The sequence below is a fragment of the Planococcus citri genome, chromosome 4 (assembly GCF_950023065.1).
Source record: "Planococcus citri chromosome 4, ihPlaCitr1.1, whole genome shotgun sequence".
Lineage (NCBI taxonomy): Eukaryota > Metazoa > Arthropoda > Insecta > Hemiptera > Pseudococcidae > Planococcus > Planococcus citri.
Window position 1 is genome coordinate 45,030,653 of NC_088680.1, and position 17,034 is coordinate 45,047,686.

The 17,034-nt window shown below is 32.4% G+C and overlaps 2 long non-coding RNA genes across 2 annotated transcripts in view; one reads left to right on the forward strand and one right to left on the reverse strand.

The window, feature by feature from the left end:
- LOC135844908 (uncharacterized) overlaps positions 1-17,034 on the forward strand; it is a 613,622-nt gene that overhangs the window by 187,414 nt on the left and 409,174 nt on the right. The gene's annotated exons all lie outside the window — the stretch shown is intronic.
- Positions 789-17,034, reverse strand: part of LOC135844909 (uncharacterized) — a 46,503-nt gene continuing 30,257 nt past the window's right edge. Inside the window, exon 2 of the long non-coding RNA XR_010558667.1 lies at positions 789-4,436. This is a non-coding gene — a long non-coding RNA (uncharacterized LOC135844909). The remainder of the gene's footprint in view (positions 4,437-17,034) is intronic.

A 17,034-nucleotide genomic window follows, 5' to 3' on the forward strand; every position in this document is an offset into this window, starting at 1 on the left:
TCGCCGGCGGGAATCGCGTTCGAATCGCCGGCGAAAATGTCCGCTTTTTCCGCAGCGGAATCCGAAGGCGATACGCCGGCGGGAATCGCAGTGATATCGCTGTTGAAATAGAACGCGATTCGAAGGCGATTCGTCGGCGGAAATCGCAGCGATATCAGAACGCGATTCGAAGGCGATTCGAAGGCGATAATCGCAATGATGTTTTGCTTTGGTTTTTTCCTAGTTTCTTCTCCCACATTAGAATCAGAACGTATTCTTCAATTAATTTTACGAGTAATTTACTTGTTTACATAATTAAAAATCAAGAAAACAAAATAAATAACGAGTAAATTAAGTGAAGAATGCTTTCTGATTCTGATGTAGGAAGACAAACTAGGAAATAACAAAAGAAAAAACGATGAAGTACCTATACTTGGGTAAATCACTTCACACAAGAATGCAACAACATCAATTGTAATTTATTAAAATAACCAAAAACACAAAAATTGAATTATGGAGATTTAGAATAATTATTCTAAGTCACCATACAAAATCCATTTGAAATCATCAAAAATTTATCAGAATTCATCACTAAAAAACAGTTCAAAATCACCATGAAAAATTCCAAGCTGAATAAAAAAATTAAATTTGAATCAATACAGTGAAAAATTTATTTTAAAAATCACAAAAAAGTGTCAAAAATTGCTAAAAAAAATTCATTAGAAATAATCACAAAAAAATTCCAATCTGACTCATCGCTGAAAAATTTATTCTATATACACACCACGAAAAAAAATTGTTCGTTATCACTCCAAAAAAATTAATCAAAATTCAACACCAGAAAACCAATTTGAAATAAACACGAACGAAAAGATAAAAAAAAACACAACATTCTGCTCGTTATTGCATGCTTGCGTAAGAACATCTGAATGCTCACTCGATTGAACGCGAAACAAATGCGAAAATCGCATGAAAAATATTGTAAAAGAACTCTACTAAATTCGCCTTCTATTCGCCGACGAATAGACCGCGGAAATCGCGCTGAAAAAAATGAAAAAGATCGTTGCGAAATTCGTAGGCGTATCGCCGGCGGATTCAGCAGTGTTTTTTTCAAATTTTTTCAGCGCGATTGTCGCGTTCGATTCGCCGGCGGATAGAACGCGAGTATCGCGTTGAAAATATCACTGCTGAATCCGCCGGCGATACGCCTACGATTTTCGCATCGAGTTTTTTCATTTTTTTCACTGCGATTTCCGCCGTCTATTCGCCCGCGATACGCCTACGATTTTTGCAACGAGATTTTTCATTTTTTTCACTGCGATTTCTGCCTTCTATTCGCCGGCGAATCGAACGCGATTTTCGCGACCGCGATTTCCGCCGGCGATTCGCGTTCGGTGTGTTTACCGGGTTATTAATTCTTACTCGATTTCGTCTAGTATTGAGAAAATAATTGATTGAATGATTTCCAATAACGTCCCACTCTTTTTTCTGTATACAAATACATACAAGCAAAACATTTTAGCTCAATATTTTCAATTTAACGGATCGAATTTCAAACTCATGTTTGATGAAAATACTCATTTTGGTACAATTACCCCATAAGTATAGGTAAGTAATAAGTATAGACATAAACATTCATTTGCAGATTAAAATATTATGGATGTTGGACCTGGTTATAAGTATATGTGTATAAAATATAAATAAAGCTATAAGTTAAGGCCACGAAGAGATGGAAATATGTTAAGTATAAGTAGGTATAGGTTTTTGAACTTTATCACAAACGCAAGTATGCATTATATTATACATTCTTAGTAATACCTGCCTACGCTACACTATATCTAACTAAAGAATAGAAGAAAAAATTATTCTCATAAATTACACACCATATCTTCTCGTTGCACTTTCCATTTTTTTTTCTTTCATTTGCTTTATTCTTCGCATACCTATTACCTACTTACATATAATAAAATACAGTAAAACAGTAGCCATTATTACCTTATCATATTGTTTACATACTATACCTAGTCTACATAAGGTGCCATATTTTGTTGCAATGGTTATAGTTACGTACCTACCAACCATCAAATATACATTAACTACACCATAAAGTTCCCAAATTCCCATCAAAGGTGCGGCCATTTGTCGGTTGATTTGATTTGCGACTCGGTTTTTTTTTTTTCGTTTGTCGTACCTGCGACGATAAAGTAAGCATATGCATACATTTTGAAAAAAATATCTAATTACTCCAACTATAGGTAGATTATTTGTATTCACGTGCAAATAAAGCCAAGGCACAGCGGGTATTGTCCTTGCACTCGTCACAGTTGGCCGACTCGTTAGTCAGAAAAAATGAAAAGAAGGAAGTCTATGTTGCTTTACGGCGGAGCTTTTTTTTTCGCACAGTACGAATCAGAGCAAAAAAACAGTGAAAAATATTTATGGTTCGCGAACAAACTCTGTAATTTTTAATTCTTTTAAATTTTTATTTATGCTAAACGTAATTAAAGATAGTATAATTTTATTATATTCGGTGAATTGATCGCACAGTTGACTCTATCATTGTGTAAAGTACCTACACTCGTGACGACTCGAGGGTGAAAATGTAAATACCTATTCATAAGATTGCAATGGCGACTTGAAAATGCGAAAAAGCCAAAAGCGAAACACTATGTACAAAGTGGATTGTTGAAATTTGACTTTCATTCGAAGAGCTGTTGTATTGGTGGTGGCAGTGGCAACTGGCAGTCATCGTCGTCGTGTAGATGAAAAGCTCAGAATAATTCAATCTTTTATACGGATTAAAGTTCGGGACGGCGCGGGAAGGTAAACACGTCCGAAATAAAACGCCATAAAACTAAATGGTTGTCCATTACGACAGTCAATCTTGTAAAACGTACAAAATGTTATACCTAAAACCTATTTCACAGCAAAAGACTCGGGCCCTAAATGTAATTCGCAGTAGTCGTCGAATGCTGAAAAGTTACACAATCGTTAGGCTGTGTTGCGAAAATTTTCGCAGCCGACAAAGTAGATATGCGAGTATCCTATAGAATAGCTAAACTTTCGTCGAAAACTTTTCGTATCACGTTAACAAAAAGAATTCGTCGCCGCGTAAGGTGCTTCGAAAATAATCGCTATAGAAATTCTCCAGCACCATCGTCTCTCTCTCTCTCTCTCTTCCTTATCTTTATTACACGCTGCCCGAGCTCAGCTTTGTACAAAATTTAGCCATAAATTTTAACCGTATACTCTTGTTCAGCTCAAGTGCTTCTTTTTGCTGTGTTACCATGTATCCAACTTTAATCTACCACCAAGTTCTCGTACTATAAGATAAAGCTTCCTATGTACTACCTATTTGAATCGAATTTTAGCAACAATTGGTACCCAATGGTTAAAGCTTTCTGGGTAATTAGAGGTTTACCCCGGAAGCTTTATTATCCATATTTTCTATAAAGTAGCTAAAAAGTTTCCAATTGTTAGTCTTACGAGTACCTATACGAGTATATGGAACGTGCTGATAACTGCAATTCTACATCCTTTTGTATTGCTAAAATACAGTCATAAATAATGTGGCACACTCTTCATCGTCAATATCTTGAAACAATACTCGTAATTTATGAACTTATAGCTTATATATTTTGTTGCGAATGTTGTTTTATGAACACCTTAAGGTATACCTATATTTTTTTTTAGCCTATACGTCAAATCGTTCCAGCTAATTCCTCCATCAGTACTTGCCTATTTCTTTTTTTTGCTCGATAACGACTTCTCAATTGAATAGGTAATTTAATTACAATACATATTTCATCGCTCGATGTAATTATGTATGCTTTATTAGCTTATTTAAACGCTCGTAAGGTATAGAACAAGCATTAAAAAATTTCATTATTTCCTCTATACTGTATGAAATGGAAAAAAATTATTTATAACTGTGTTTCTCAAATTACTTAGATAGGTACTCTATTGATATTGTATAAATTTTAATGGGGTCATTTTTCATTCGCTTGTAATTAATGTCGTCGTCGTTGTTTTAGAAGTAGCCATAGTGTAAGTAATTAAGTATGTGCTTAGATATACGATCCAAGAAGTTTTTTAGAACTTGAATAATATATCTAAACGCCATACCTATCTACGAAAAATTACTGTAGTGAGGTATTCATTTTATTTCGCTTCTGGCTTCTGGTAGGTAGGTGTTTATGTTTTTAAAGAGATGAAGAAGCTGAGTTGTCTCCGCAAAATGTCGATGGTTTGTCCTGGCAGCCGCAGCAGTCACATAGGTTCTAATACTTTTGATAATTCCAGTCTCCAAGGTTACATTAGGGTTTTCTTTCTTTCATTAAAAATGACTATCTTGATTTTTCTTATCAATCATTAGGTATCTCGAGCATTTCTCAAAGACCGGTTACGAACTTCTCTCCTTTCTTGGGTTTTTTAATGCTGATTTTTCTGCTGCAAACCTGTGAAAAAATATTAGAAAATCATTGGTACGCGTAGAATAATAAAAACTGGTCTGTAGAAGTGTCCCTTGAACTGGAACACTTGTGAAATAAAAAATACCTATTTCCTTGTATTAGGTTAATTAATAGTGATGTCTCAAATAGGAGAATGGTTTTGATTGGTGAATCAATTTTTTTTATTGTTTTTAGGTGTCTTTTTTCTTGAAAATAAAATCATTGATAGTTTATGTGGTTTTCGCTTATTGTTAGATGTCAACCGGTTTCAGAGAAAGGGTGACAGGTTGGTGAGTTAGCAAAATTAATTAGTTTTCTCTTCGAAAACTTTGGGTTCTAATTCAATAATTTTTTTCAAGTCAAAAAAAATAGCTGCTTAATGAAATACGAGTATAACAGGGAATTTCATTTAAAATTGTAACTCTCTATGTTCATCTTCTTCATATTCCAACATCTGATTAAAAGGGAGAATACTTATTTTTTTCCAAAATGATACAAAATGCTATGCTACATCTCTGGCTTCAAAGCAAAAAACCCTCACGACAAAGCTCGCAATTTTGCCAAATTTTTGTCATATTTCGGCCCGATTTCCAACAAGATTTTATGACTTGATAAAAAATCCTCTCTTAGTAGTATAGATTTTTGTTTTTTTCATTTTTTTGGTCAAAGGCATTTCTTTCACCAAGTTTTTATATTTGCTTCATTTGTGAACTGCTTTTTTCCCCTTATTACCTATTTCTTTTAAAATATTTTCAAAAAGTGCTTTTGGTTAATGTTTTTTACTCATGTTGTTGAATTATTATTGAAAACAATTTCCAAGTTATACTCATTTATTTTGTTGGACATAAAGGATTTGAGCTTTTTCAAAACTTTTATTTTCGAACATGGTTTTTCTTTGAAAGTTCAACTTTTTTGTGATTTGCCAATGGGTTGAAATGAAGAGGGATAAGAGGCAGATCATTTTCAAAAAAGTTGAACACATCAACTTTCCAGGTTCACAGTTCGAAAAAATTGGTTTCTAATCGCACTTTCCCGAAGTACAGGAATAAAATGAAAAAAAAATTGTAAATGCAATTAAAGCATTTTTATATTTGGTATGAAAATCTTCCCGGAAAACTATTTATAGGATGTTTTGGTTTCTGATATTTTATACCCTTATTTACCAATTAAAATATGCATCGGTGTATCATGCTGAATATCGATTTTTGAAGTGAAAATTCTTTTTTCTTCAAGTTACATATAAATCAGATTTTTCTACATTTTGTTTAACCTGTGGGTAATGAAAAAAGATGATTCAGCAAAAAATGATTTCTCAGACTTGTAGATAGAATTTTTATTGGGATGGAAGGGGGATGTTCAGTATCCAAAAATAAGTCAAAAAATTGAATATTTATTTCAACTTTTCTTACTTCACTATTTTTGTCTTTTTTCAATAAGTAGGTATTTTTAGAATTTTTAAAAGTAGGTACCAATAATGAAAATTATGTTAAAATATGAATCGATAATGACTGACTTAAGTTCAAAAATTGAATATTTTTCAAAAAAATATTTTTAAATATGAAAAAAGGGAAGGCCATTGATAAAAATGCAATATTATTTTTTTTGGAGCCGTGGGAGCGGGGGGGGGGTCACAAAGCGTATTGCATTGCAAAACGAACAGATAAACCAATAAGTAAACGTTTAGATACCTGTATACCTACCTATCCATTTTCATGATTTATTTTCCCAAAAAAAAGGAGGAAAGAAAAAAGTGTAATTTCCAAAATTAGACTAAATTTTTTCATTTTGATACCTACTTATTGTAAAAAAAAGTGATAATTAAAAATGATTGAAACAATTTTTGATCAAGATTATCTAATCAGTAGGTAAGTTAACCAACTTTGGTGCCTGACAAAAGATAAATTTTTGGGCCAAAATGATCTAAAAATTCACATTTGATGTGTGGATTTCCTTTTTTCGATCTTCGGAGAGTCAGAATCATTTCGAGTCGTTTTAAAGTTTCCAGCGAGTATTTGAATTTTTCTGATTTCAAAAAATCCCACAATAGAAGCTAATGAAATTCAATAATGAAAGATGCAAATAGAAATGTCGTCTCGTAACAAGATTTAGGCATTATTTTCCAAAATCTGTTTTTGATGGATTAAATTCATATTTATTTTTCAGCATTTTATGAGAACTGAAAAATTCAAAAAATTTGCTGGAGGGTCCAAAATCACTCAAAAAACTGTCATTAATCGATTCAAGAGGTCCTATCTTACAAGCTTATTTCAGCATACTTGACGATTCATTTTTCAGAAAAACGAATCTTTCTTTTTTCAAAGTTGTGAATCTCAAAAAACATACATACAATCAATTCAAGGGGTTCAAAAAGCCACATCTACGGATCAAATTTCACGCAATTCCATCAAATTTTGTTTTGTTTTGTTTTTCCATAAGAAATGGGCCGAATTTTAATTTCAGAAAATTTTCCCAAAATTAAAAATTAAATTAAACATTTGATATTTTTATCAGGTGTTGTATTTTGAACACTCTTGATGTTCCTCTGTACCTATATATATGGTATCATTTGTCCATTCCTCTGTTTTTCGTTTTCGAATATAGGGTATCAGAAATTAAACCATTGCAGATTCTCTTGATTTGTTTATCAAATTCATTTTTTGAAATTTCATCACCTGATGTTAGGTAGTGTTTTCTTTTCTCCTCTCCCTTTTCTCCCTCCAATCATAGACAAAGTAGGTAAGTAATTTGCTACATCTGAAATTTAATGACAAATTTAAATTAGAAAATAATTCATTCAATAATTATACCTAAACGTGCTTAGATATACGTACTAATAAAAATCAGCAGACAAATGGAGAACATATAAGTAGGCAATCATTTAATCGATTTGAACGATCGAATTAACATTTGAAATCAAACAAAATTTTTAATCGAATTAAATTAACAGTTTGCCAGAATTTAAATAGATTTTTTATTACCATACAATTTATTCAGGAAATTTTTTTCATTATTTTTTTTATAAATCACCTCGTGTTATTCTCAAATAATATACACGTACTTGACACTCGTATGCATTAATATTCTATTTTGTTTGTCTGCAAGTTTATTTTGCAGCAAGGTTAAACAAATAGGTAGGTAAAACGATATCGTCATTATTTATTTATTCATTTATTTTTAAATCGATTGATTAATTCGAAATTAATTAATTGATATGGATATATAATGCCCCTATAATCGATTATACGTATTGCCAATAAGTAATAATGAGTTATTATGATCATATCATAATACCTACCTACCTATTACAAACACATTTTAATTTTTTTTCGCTGCAAAAAAAAATATGATCAATGAACTCTGCCTTTGCCTCATCCGAGAGTACAGACTACGTACATTTTGTTTGAAAACTTTGCGCTTATGTTGTAATACCCAATTAAGTAAGTTGTTTTCCAGTAGGTAGGTACGATGGCGCCGAAAATTCATAATGTTTCATCGAATCGCCTCATCGTATACGGCGTATTTATAAAGATACAAGATATATCTACTTACTCGAAAAGCTTTCATCATTTTAGCTCATAGTAATGGGAAAATAGCTTTTGAGAATGAAGGCATCGACGTCGAATACGCTTCACTTTCCATTATACATTCATTAGATGCGTATGAGAGAGGAATAAATAGTGTTATTCGCAGCGAACAAAAAAAAAATGTTCGCGTTGGTAGTGCTTAAAAACCTTCTCTCTTTCTCTGCTGGCAAGAAATCGCTGGGGAGAGTTTTTTTTTTCTCTGAAAGCGTCGCGACCGCATAGAGAATATTTCTTTGTGACGTTATCTCGTTTTATATAAATTTTCCTTATTCATATCTCTGTGTGGTAAAAAGACAGCTGACATTGTTTTATATTAACAAACTCAGTGTAGAGGGTGGCCGCAAAAGTAACACCGGGATATTCTTCTTTTACTCGAGTCGATTTCACTTTTGATGAATAATAGAAGCAAAAAATGGCGTCTATATAAGGGTATATCATCGGTAACCAAAAGCGAAAGGGTTGAATGATCTGAAAAGAGAAAGTGTTTCTAGGCAGGAATCAAGGTCGTATGCTGAATACTTCGTATACATTATAAAATGCATTTAAATACTCCACATAATAGACCATTATACTATGCATTTCGATATAAAAGAGCCTAGCATAAGAATATTTTAATGATCTGATCTGTGTAAGGCTATACCTTTTTTTTTGTTCGCGAGCATTTGGTTCCTCGAATTCACGTGAGTGAGAGATAGAAAGGTTCAGTTGAATTTGAAAGAGAAAAGAAAAAAGGTATCTGGATAGTTGGTTTCTTATAAAAAGAAGGAAATTCGATTGGGAAACGATATTTACGAAACACCGTATACCACCACATCTATATAATGTAACTGCTTGTCGAATTTGAAAGAAGTACCCTTCACCCATTACGGAATCCATATCGTGAAACCCGCTTTGCTTCGTCGTATATTTTGAAAAGCTTCAATCCCATTTACTTTAACAAGATCTTCCACTTCATCGTTTTTTTCCTGTTAAAAATTTCGACTTTCAGTTTTCCTTTAATTTTTCTTTTCACGTGGAAAAACGACTTTTTCGTTTATTATTTTCTTTGTCGAGTATTACATCGGGTTTGTCTCAATATATACATCGCAGATAGGGTGGAAAAAATACCTACATCTTGTATACAAAGTTTATCGGTCCCCGAGTCGAATAAAGGAAATGGAAAATTCGTGTTATACACTACATTTATTCGCAGTCGCTGTGAAATTATTGTGGAATTCGCGGATTTGCCAACGGTAATATTTATACACCGGTGAATTTTTATGTAAATATGGTGCATTATATTGATATTCACGTAATGGAATTTTCATCTTGGATGGAAATTTTTTCAAAATCCGTTTACTCGTGACGAGATGACTTTTGAAAAGGGTGAAAGCAACGTGATTTTTTTGGCAGATATTGTATGAGATATGGAAAAGATGAAGAATGAGATACCAATACCCCTTGATGCGAGTTTAGTTGCTGAACAATTTATTTTTTGGATACAAATCTTGGTAATTTTTACTAGTGAAAAATATACCCACCCTTACTCACCTCAACTCTCGTTCAAAATTTCAAAAATTGTCAACTCCGCATAATTTCCAACCACTCGAGACTTTTTCTCTTTTTTAATTGAGCTTTATAATTAAAACTTGGGGTTGGTACGTTCTAAACGAATACTTTGGCTTTTCTGTCACGCTTCTCTCGGCAACGACAAGAAGAAAATATGTATGTAAATTAGGCCTGCGGAAAACTCTCCTCACAACTCCGCTCACCGTTCTTCATCGCTCAAACAACAAGACCAAGAACACGAGAGGGTGAAGAGAACCAAACGACCCAAGTTAGGATATTGAGATAATGCTAATTTGCGAAGATTCGTTTTTGGCGTACGGCACTTTGCATAGTAATATAGTCGATTACGGCTGAAGCTGGCGAAAATTACGCCTCGATTAGGTATATAAGAGTACGCGAGTCTCGTCGGCAAATAATTCGTAGTTGCTCGGAGCTCGGTTTCCCTCGGGGGTTGTGGTTTACCATTTCGTGTACTGATGGAAACGAGAGGACGGAAGTGGTCGAGGCGAATTACAAATTCGTCGCTTAATGGATATTGCGATAAGGCTAAAAGGGCTTTTGGATTTAGAGATGGTTTCATTTGCAAGTTTCAAGGTTTAAATTAACGTTTTGTGTAGTGTAGATACCTTTTTGCTACTGAGTGTATTTTGAGTGATGGACATTTCACTGCATGATGCAGATAGGACGTTTTTGGTTAACTTTTTTGAGCTTTGATGTGAGAGTAGATACATAGATCGTATTGTGAGGAAATTGAAAAATCTTTTTCCAAACACACACAACTTTTGGGGAAAAAGATCAAAAATTTTCAGCTTCTCTAAAACTAAAATGCATTCAGAAATGACCTAATTCAAATTTTGTGAAGAAAATAATGGAATGAATCGACGAATTTATCCCAATTCGGTTTTATAGTGTAATTATAGGGATAGGTACTTGGTTATTTTATAATGAGGCAGTGAGAGAAAAAAAATGTGATAAAAAATTGACCACTTTTGGCATTGGCAGGAAAAACCGTGAAGTAGTGATTCAATAGAAATTAATACCAAAAGTTATCACTGTCAACAGATATCTCGGTACTTGAAAAAAAACGTAGATTTTTCAAAAAAATTACCAGTTATTTACTAGAAAAATTAGCAGTAATTTACCAAAAAATTACTAGTAATCTACCAAAAAATCACCACTCATTTACTAAAAAATTACCAGTCCTTTATCAAAAAATTCCCGGTAATTTACCAAAAAAAATTACCAGGTATTTACTAAAAAAGTTACCAGTGGTTTATCAAAAAATTTCCAGTGATTTGCCAAAAAATTACCAGTCATTTACAAAAAAAAAAATTTCCAGTAATTTACCAAGAAAATTACCAGGAAATTTCCAGTAATTTACCAAAAAAATTACCAGTAATTTACCAAAAAAATTACCAGTAATTTACCAAAAAAAAATACCAGTAATTTACCAAAAAAACATAACCAGTAATTTACCAAAAAAACATAACCAGTAATTTACCTAAAAAGTTACTAGTAATTTACTTGAAAGTTACCAGTGGATTATCAAAAAAATTTCCAGTGATTTACCAAAAAATTACCAGTCATTTACTAAAAAGTTACCAGTAGTTTATCAAAAAATTTCCAGTAATTTACCAAAAATTACCAGTAATTTACCAAAAATTACCAGTAATTTACCAAAAATTACCAGTAATTTACCAAAAATTACCAGTTATTTACTAAGAAATTACCAGTAATTTACCAAAAAAGTACCAATTTATTTACTAAAAAATTACCATTTATTCACGAGCAAATTACTAGTAACGAACCATAAAGTTACCAGTGAGTCCTCCCCATAACCTCCTAAACCCCTCCCCCTCCCTCTCCAAACCAGTAATTTACCAAAAACATTACCAGTAATTTACCAAAAAAAATCACCAGTAATTTACCAAAAAAATTACTAGTAATTTACTTGAAAGTTACCAGTGGTTTATCAAGAAAATTTCCAGAGATTTATCAAAAAATTACCAGTCATTTACTAAAAAGTTACTAATAATTTACCAAAAAACTGCAAGTGATTTATCAAAAAATTACCAGTCATTTACCAAAAAGTTACCAGTGGTTTATCAAAAAATTTCCAGTAATTTACCAAAAAATTACCAGTTGTTTACCAAGAAATTACCAGTAATTTACCAAAAAATTACCATTTATTCACAAGAGAATTACTAGTAACGAACCATAAAGTTACCAGCGAGTCCTTCCCATAACCTCCTAACCCCCCCCCCAAAAAAAAACAGTAATTTATCAAAAAAATTACCAGTGGTTCAGGTATTAAAAAATTCACAATAATTCAGTTTATTGGTAATGCACCAAAAATTTTCAGTTGGTAATTTCTCAAAAATAATTCATTATACGTAAGTAACTTTGAACAATTTTTTTTTTTCAATCATAACATACTGGCAGAAAATAATTGTTGAATAATTGTTTTCCAAATTCTCGAAGATCGAACTCAATGCTCGAGAATATTAAGAGGCTGCTTCAGAGTAAACCAAAAGACAGAAAACACAAAATTGACAGTTTTTCCTTTATCTTATCTACCTGTACCTACTACGTGGGCAATGGAATTTGCTGCGCAGTACCTACCGCCGGAAAGGTTAGGCTGAGAGGTGCGTTCCATAATAATAAGATTTTGTCGCAAAATGACGACAAATTTAACTACATACTTACTCGCATAGTATAGCGATCTACTTACTTACTATATATTCGTATAGGCTTACTCGCTTACTATAGTATACGTTGAATCGTAAAATACATTTCTGACTGACATTACCGTTACCATTTGGGAAAATTTCATTTTCGTTTTATTAAAAATTATTTCGCTGCGTATACTTTCGACATTCGAAGGCATGAGCTGAGCGCACCGGCGACGCAAAATAGTATAATTTCGTAATACGCCATGTGTTACAAACGAGTTATTTGTTCATAACTTTTAGGAATATGGTTGAAAGAGTAACCCTTATATTTTCGAAGGACTTAATATACCATACCAGTCGAGACACAATTCCAAATGGAGGATTTTTATTCTACCCTCTTTGATGTTAGCAGTATTTTATATACTTTCATTTGCGAAATACTGTAAGAGTATATCAGAAAGCAGTGGGCTCTAAATATGTATTTATAATTCACTCATGCAATTTGCAAGACTGGAGAATAAGAGTATACTGTACTCGTAGGTACCTATATACATAAGAGCGTGTTCGCGATTCCAAGCATGCGTTACTATTAACGATAAATATTCTAGCCGGATATATAATTACGACTGGCACGTATGCATATTACTCAGGCCGTTGGGTGGAAAAATGCCGAGCTCGTGGAAATTTTCGTCCGCGTCCGCAGGCGGCATGATTTATGAACGGATTCATCGCGCTTCGGCTACGTCGCCGTCGTAGCTCGCGTCGTTTACATGCCATAAGCCATAACTAACGTGTAAATTGCCAATTCAGTATATTATAAAAGAGAACTTTTAAATTTTACGACAGTCAAGCGCGCGAATAACATGCACACGCATCTAGTTAAGTATATATATACGATATGTGTATAACAAGCACCGTTTCAATAACACAATTGCAAATTTATAGCGTCATTGATGACGATGATGAAGAATGTACATAGATATTTGATTGGGAAGAATATCGATACATCGATAGTTACTTCTGTACTTTTATCGCATATCGCAATGTTTGAAAGTTGAAGTGTCCAGGAATAGCTTCGAATAAATTCAGTCTTTTTTTTCAAAATTGTCGAAAAAGTCATGTTCTTTGTAAAAATTGTGAAAGTGCCCCATTTCTGTTAGAATGATTGTCAAAAAGTCAGAAGTTATTCTGAAATTGTAAAAAAAATCAAATTTTTCTACAAAATTGTCAAAAAGCTCCAATTATTGTCAAAATTGTCCAAAGTCTCAATTTTTATCAAAATTGTCAAAACTCTCAATTTTTGTCAAAATTGTGAAAAAAATCCAAAAGTTTGTCAAAATTGTCAAAAAAAACAGATTTTTGTCAAAATTGTTAAGATATCCAAATTTTTGTCAAAATTGTCAAGAAATCCAAATGTTTGTTAAAATTGCCCAAAAAATCGTAATGTTTGTCAAAATTGTCAGAAAATCCACATTTTTGTCAACATTGCAAAAAAGTCCTAATTTTTTGTCAAAATTGTCAAACTCTCAATTTTGTCAAAATAATCAAAAAAATCACAGGTTTGTCAAGATCGTCAAAAGATCCAGATTTTCGTCAAAATTGTGAAAAAATCCAGGTTTTTGTTAAAATTATCAAAAATCCAAATGTTTGTCAAAATTATCAAAAAACCACATTTTGGTCAAAATTGTCAAAAAAATCCAAATTTTTGTCAAAATTGTCAAAAAAACACATCTTTGTCAAAATTGTCAAAAATTTAAAGCGTGTGTCAAAATTGTCAAAAAATCCAGATTTTCGTCAAAACTGTGAAACATGTCAAAATTATCAAAAAATTCAAATTTTTGTCAAAATTGTCACAAAATCCACTTTTTTGTCAAAATTGTCAAAAAAGTTACATTTTTGTAAAAATTGCAAAAAAGTCCTAATTTTTGGTCAAAATTATCAGAAAACCAGATTTTTGTCAAAATTGTCAAAAAATTCAAATGTTTGCCAAAATTGTCAAAAAATTTAAATGTTTGTCAAAATTGTCAAAAAAACACATTTTTGTCAACATTGCAAAACAGTTCTAACTTTTTGTCAAAAATGTCAAAACTCTCAATTTTTGTCAAAATTGTCAAAAAATCCAGATTTTCGTCAAAACTGTGAAACATGTTATAATTTTTGTCAAAATTATCAAAAAACCCACTTTTTATCAAAATTGTCAAATTTCAAGTCCACGGCTGGACTTTTTCAAGTCCACGGCTGGACTTTTTCAAGTCCACTGCTGGACTTTCTGTAATTCCACAGCTGGACTTTTCCATAGTTCCAAGTCCACTGCTGGACTTTCTCATGTCTACAGCTGGACTTTCTGTAATTCCACAGCTGGACTTTTCCATGGTTCCAAGTCCACTGCTGGACTTTTCCAAGTCCACTGCTGGACTTTTTCAAGTCCACTGCTGGACTTTTTCAAGTCCAGTCCAGCCGTGGACTTGCTAAAGATACATACTCGTATTGATTAATTAAAAAAGACCCTTATTTACGAGTTTCCCACGATTGACATTTTGATTTTCTTTGGAGCTCATCAGAAGATCAAAATCTAATCAAATAATAATAAGAAATTGATCTCGAGAAGCAAAAAACATAGGGCATTATGTACTTACTCAACTAAAACCATTCTATCATAACCAACGACCTTTATTACTAACAAAAGATACAACTCTACACTCATCAACTCATCTACATACCTATATTAAATGTCAACCAGAAATGACTTTATCTAAACAAAGTACCAGCAAGAGAAAAAAAAATGAAAGAAAAAACTGCACATTTAGCCATATTGTTATCGTGATGGAAAAAGAAACCCTATTTGCTTCTTTTTCTTTTTTTAATACAAGTTATACTATGAGAACCCTTCTCTATGTATTTCGTAATATTCTCTTACTTGGTAATTTTTTTCTGCCTTTCTTGTCGGTTGTCTTTTTCAAAAGTCTCGAACAACAATGCGAACATTTATTTTGAAAAGCTCACCCCTTCTTACAAGATTTTATTTTTCTTTATTACGTTTACAGTACACGTTTCTTAGGTTACATTTTGTACCGAAGAAAAACAAGACGACGAAAAAAATACCCAACAAAAAGTACCCTTTATTAAGTCGAGCTTTTCTAATGAAAAGTTTATGAGATAAAGGAAAAAAAATTGACGGTATAGTTTATTCTACATGACGTTATATAGCTAGAAATTCTCTCGTTTACTATGAAAACATATAAATACGCAGCATACGTATAGTACTACGAGTACATACTTACTATTACTGTATATCTTACGTGCAATAAACGCTGCCTGCGCTAATAAGCTAAGGCGAGTTTTTGTATTGTTGAAATTCTGCTTCTGCTGCTGGTCGCTGGTTTTTATGTGATATATGTAATTGGACGCGAGAAAATTGCTATCCCGCGAGTTTTTTTGATTTAAAACGCTGCCGTCGGCATGTTATCTAATAAATTTTCACAGTAGACATGTTGTATAGCTACTACACATTTTGTATAAGCCAAACATGTGTGCAGTTGGCAATTACTACCACGGAATTTTTTAAACACTCGTGTTAATTCGTGCATGCTTGAGAAAATTATTAGATTTTTCAAACCATACATACTGGAAATCATGCTGTCGCCTATAATGAGCCTATAGGGATTTGTGTAATTATGAGAGGTGTGCTTTGACAAAAATGGCGTAATGGTGTAATTTATATCGGTAGGTATAGAAAAATGTCTGCGTAGAGTTTTTTTTCGAGTGTGGAATAAGTTCACAGGTTCCTAAATTTTGCAGATGGGATGGTTTTCTTTTTCCTGGTGTGTGGGATTTTGGTATTTGGTGATATTTAGTGTACCTAAATCTATTTATAATTTACTTTTGGATACAAGGATCGAGTGGATACGAGAAAAAAGTGAATGAAGTAATAATGAGATAGGGGTGGAGAACTTCAAACTGTTTGCCATCAACGTACGTATAGTTATAAATTGACGATAAAAAAGGCCACTGTTTTTAACAGTTGGCAACCTTTTATAAAACTTTTTTTTTTGCCTGAGAGGTCAATTTTGAATCAAAGTTTCTTCAGAAATGAAAAAAATAACCTCAAAAATTCAAAATATCCTTTCTTTGAGAAAAATTTGTTCCTAAATAAAAATGGCTTTGAGAAAAATTTCAAGTTTTTCATCACAAAAATAAAAATTGATTTCTAAAACAAAAGTTCAGAGTTCTGTAATTGCTTGTGAGTCTTAATTTTTGGGTTTTCTGTTTTTTTGAATGTAAATTTTTTGAACCAGAATGTACATATGTAGTAATTCTAAACAAAACGAAGAATTTTTTTTTCAAAATGTTAGGATTGTACTGTTGAAAAAATTGAGGTGAATCGTAATTGACAAAAAAAATTTCGAAGAGCAAAATATTCCTAAAAATTTATTTGCATTAAAAAATTTGAAAAAGTTCATTCCATTTCAATCCTTTCAAATTTGGAGTTTGTTTTCAAGCCATTCAAATACCTTTGATGTCATTTTGATGATAGAGGATTGACAAAGGACGAGATTAATCATTATTAAAGATTGACCCTTAATAATGTTAAATTTTCGAGTCACATCAACACATATTCTGAGAACTTCTCCTCCTCCCCACAAAATTCTTGAAAACGTAGTAGAAATATTTCAAATCACCTATGCATTTTGAAAACTTGATACTTTTCCCCTTCCCCCCGCCAAAAATGGTAAATATCCTCTCAATGACGTAGCTAAGATTTTCTCAAGAAAGGAGCTAAATCAAATTTTTATGCACGAA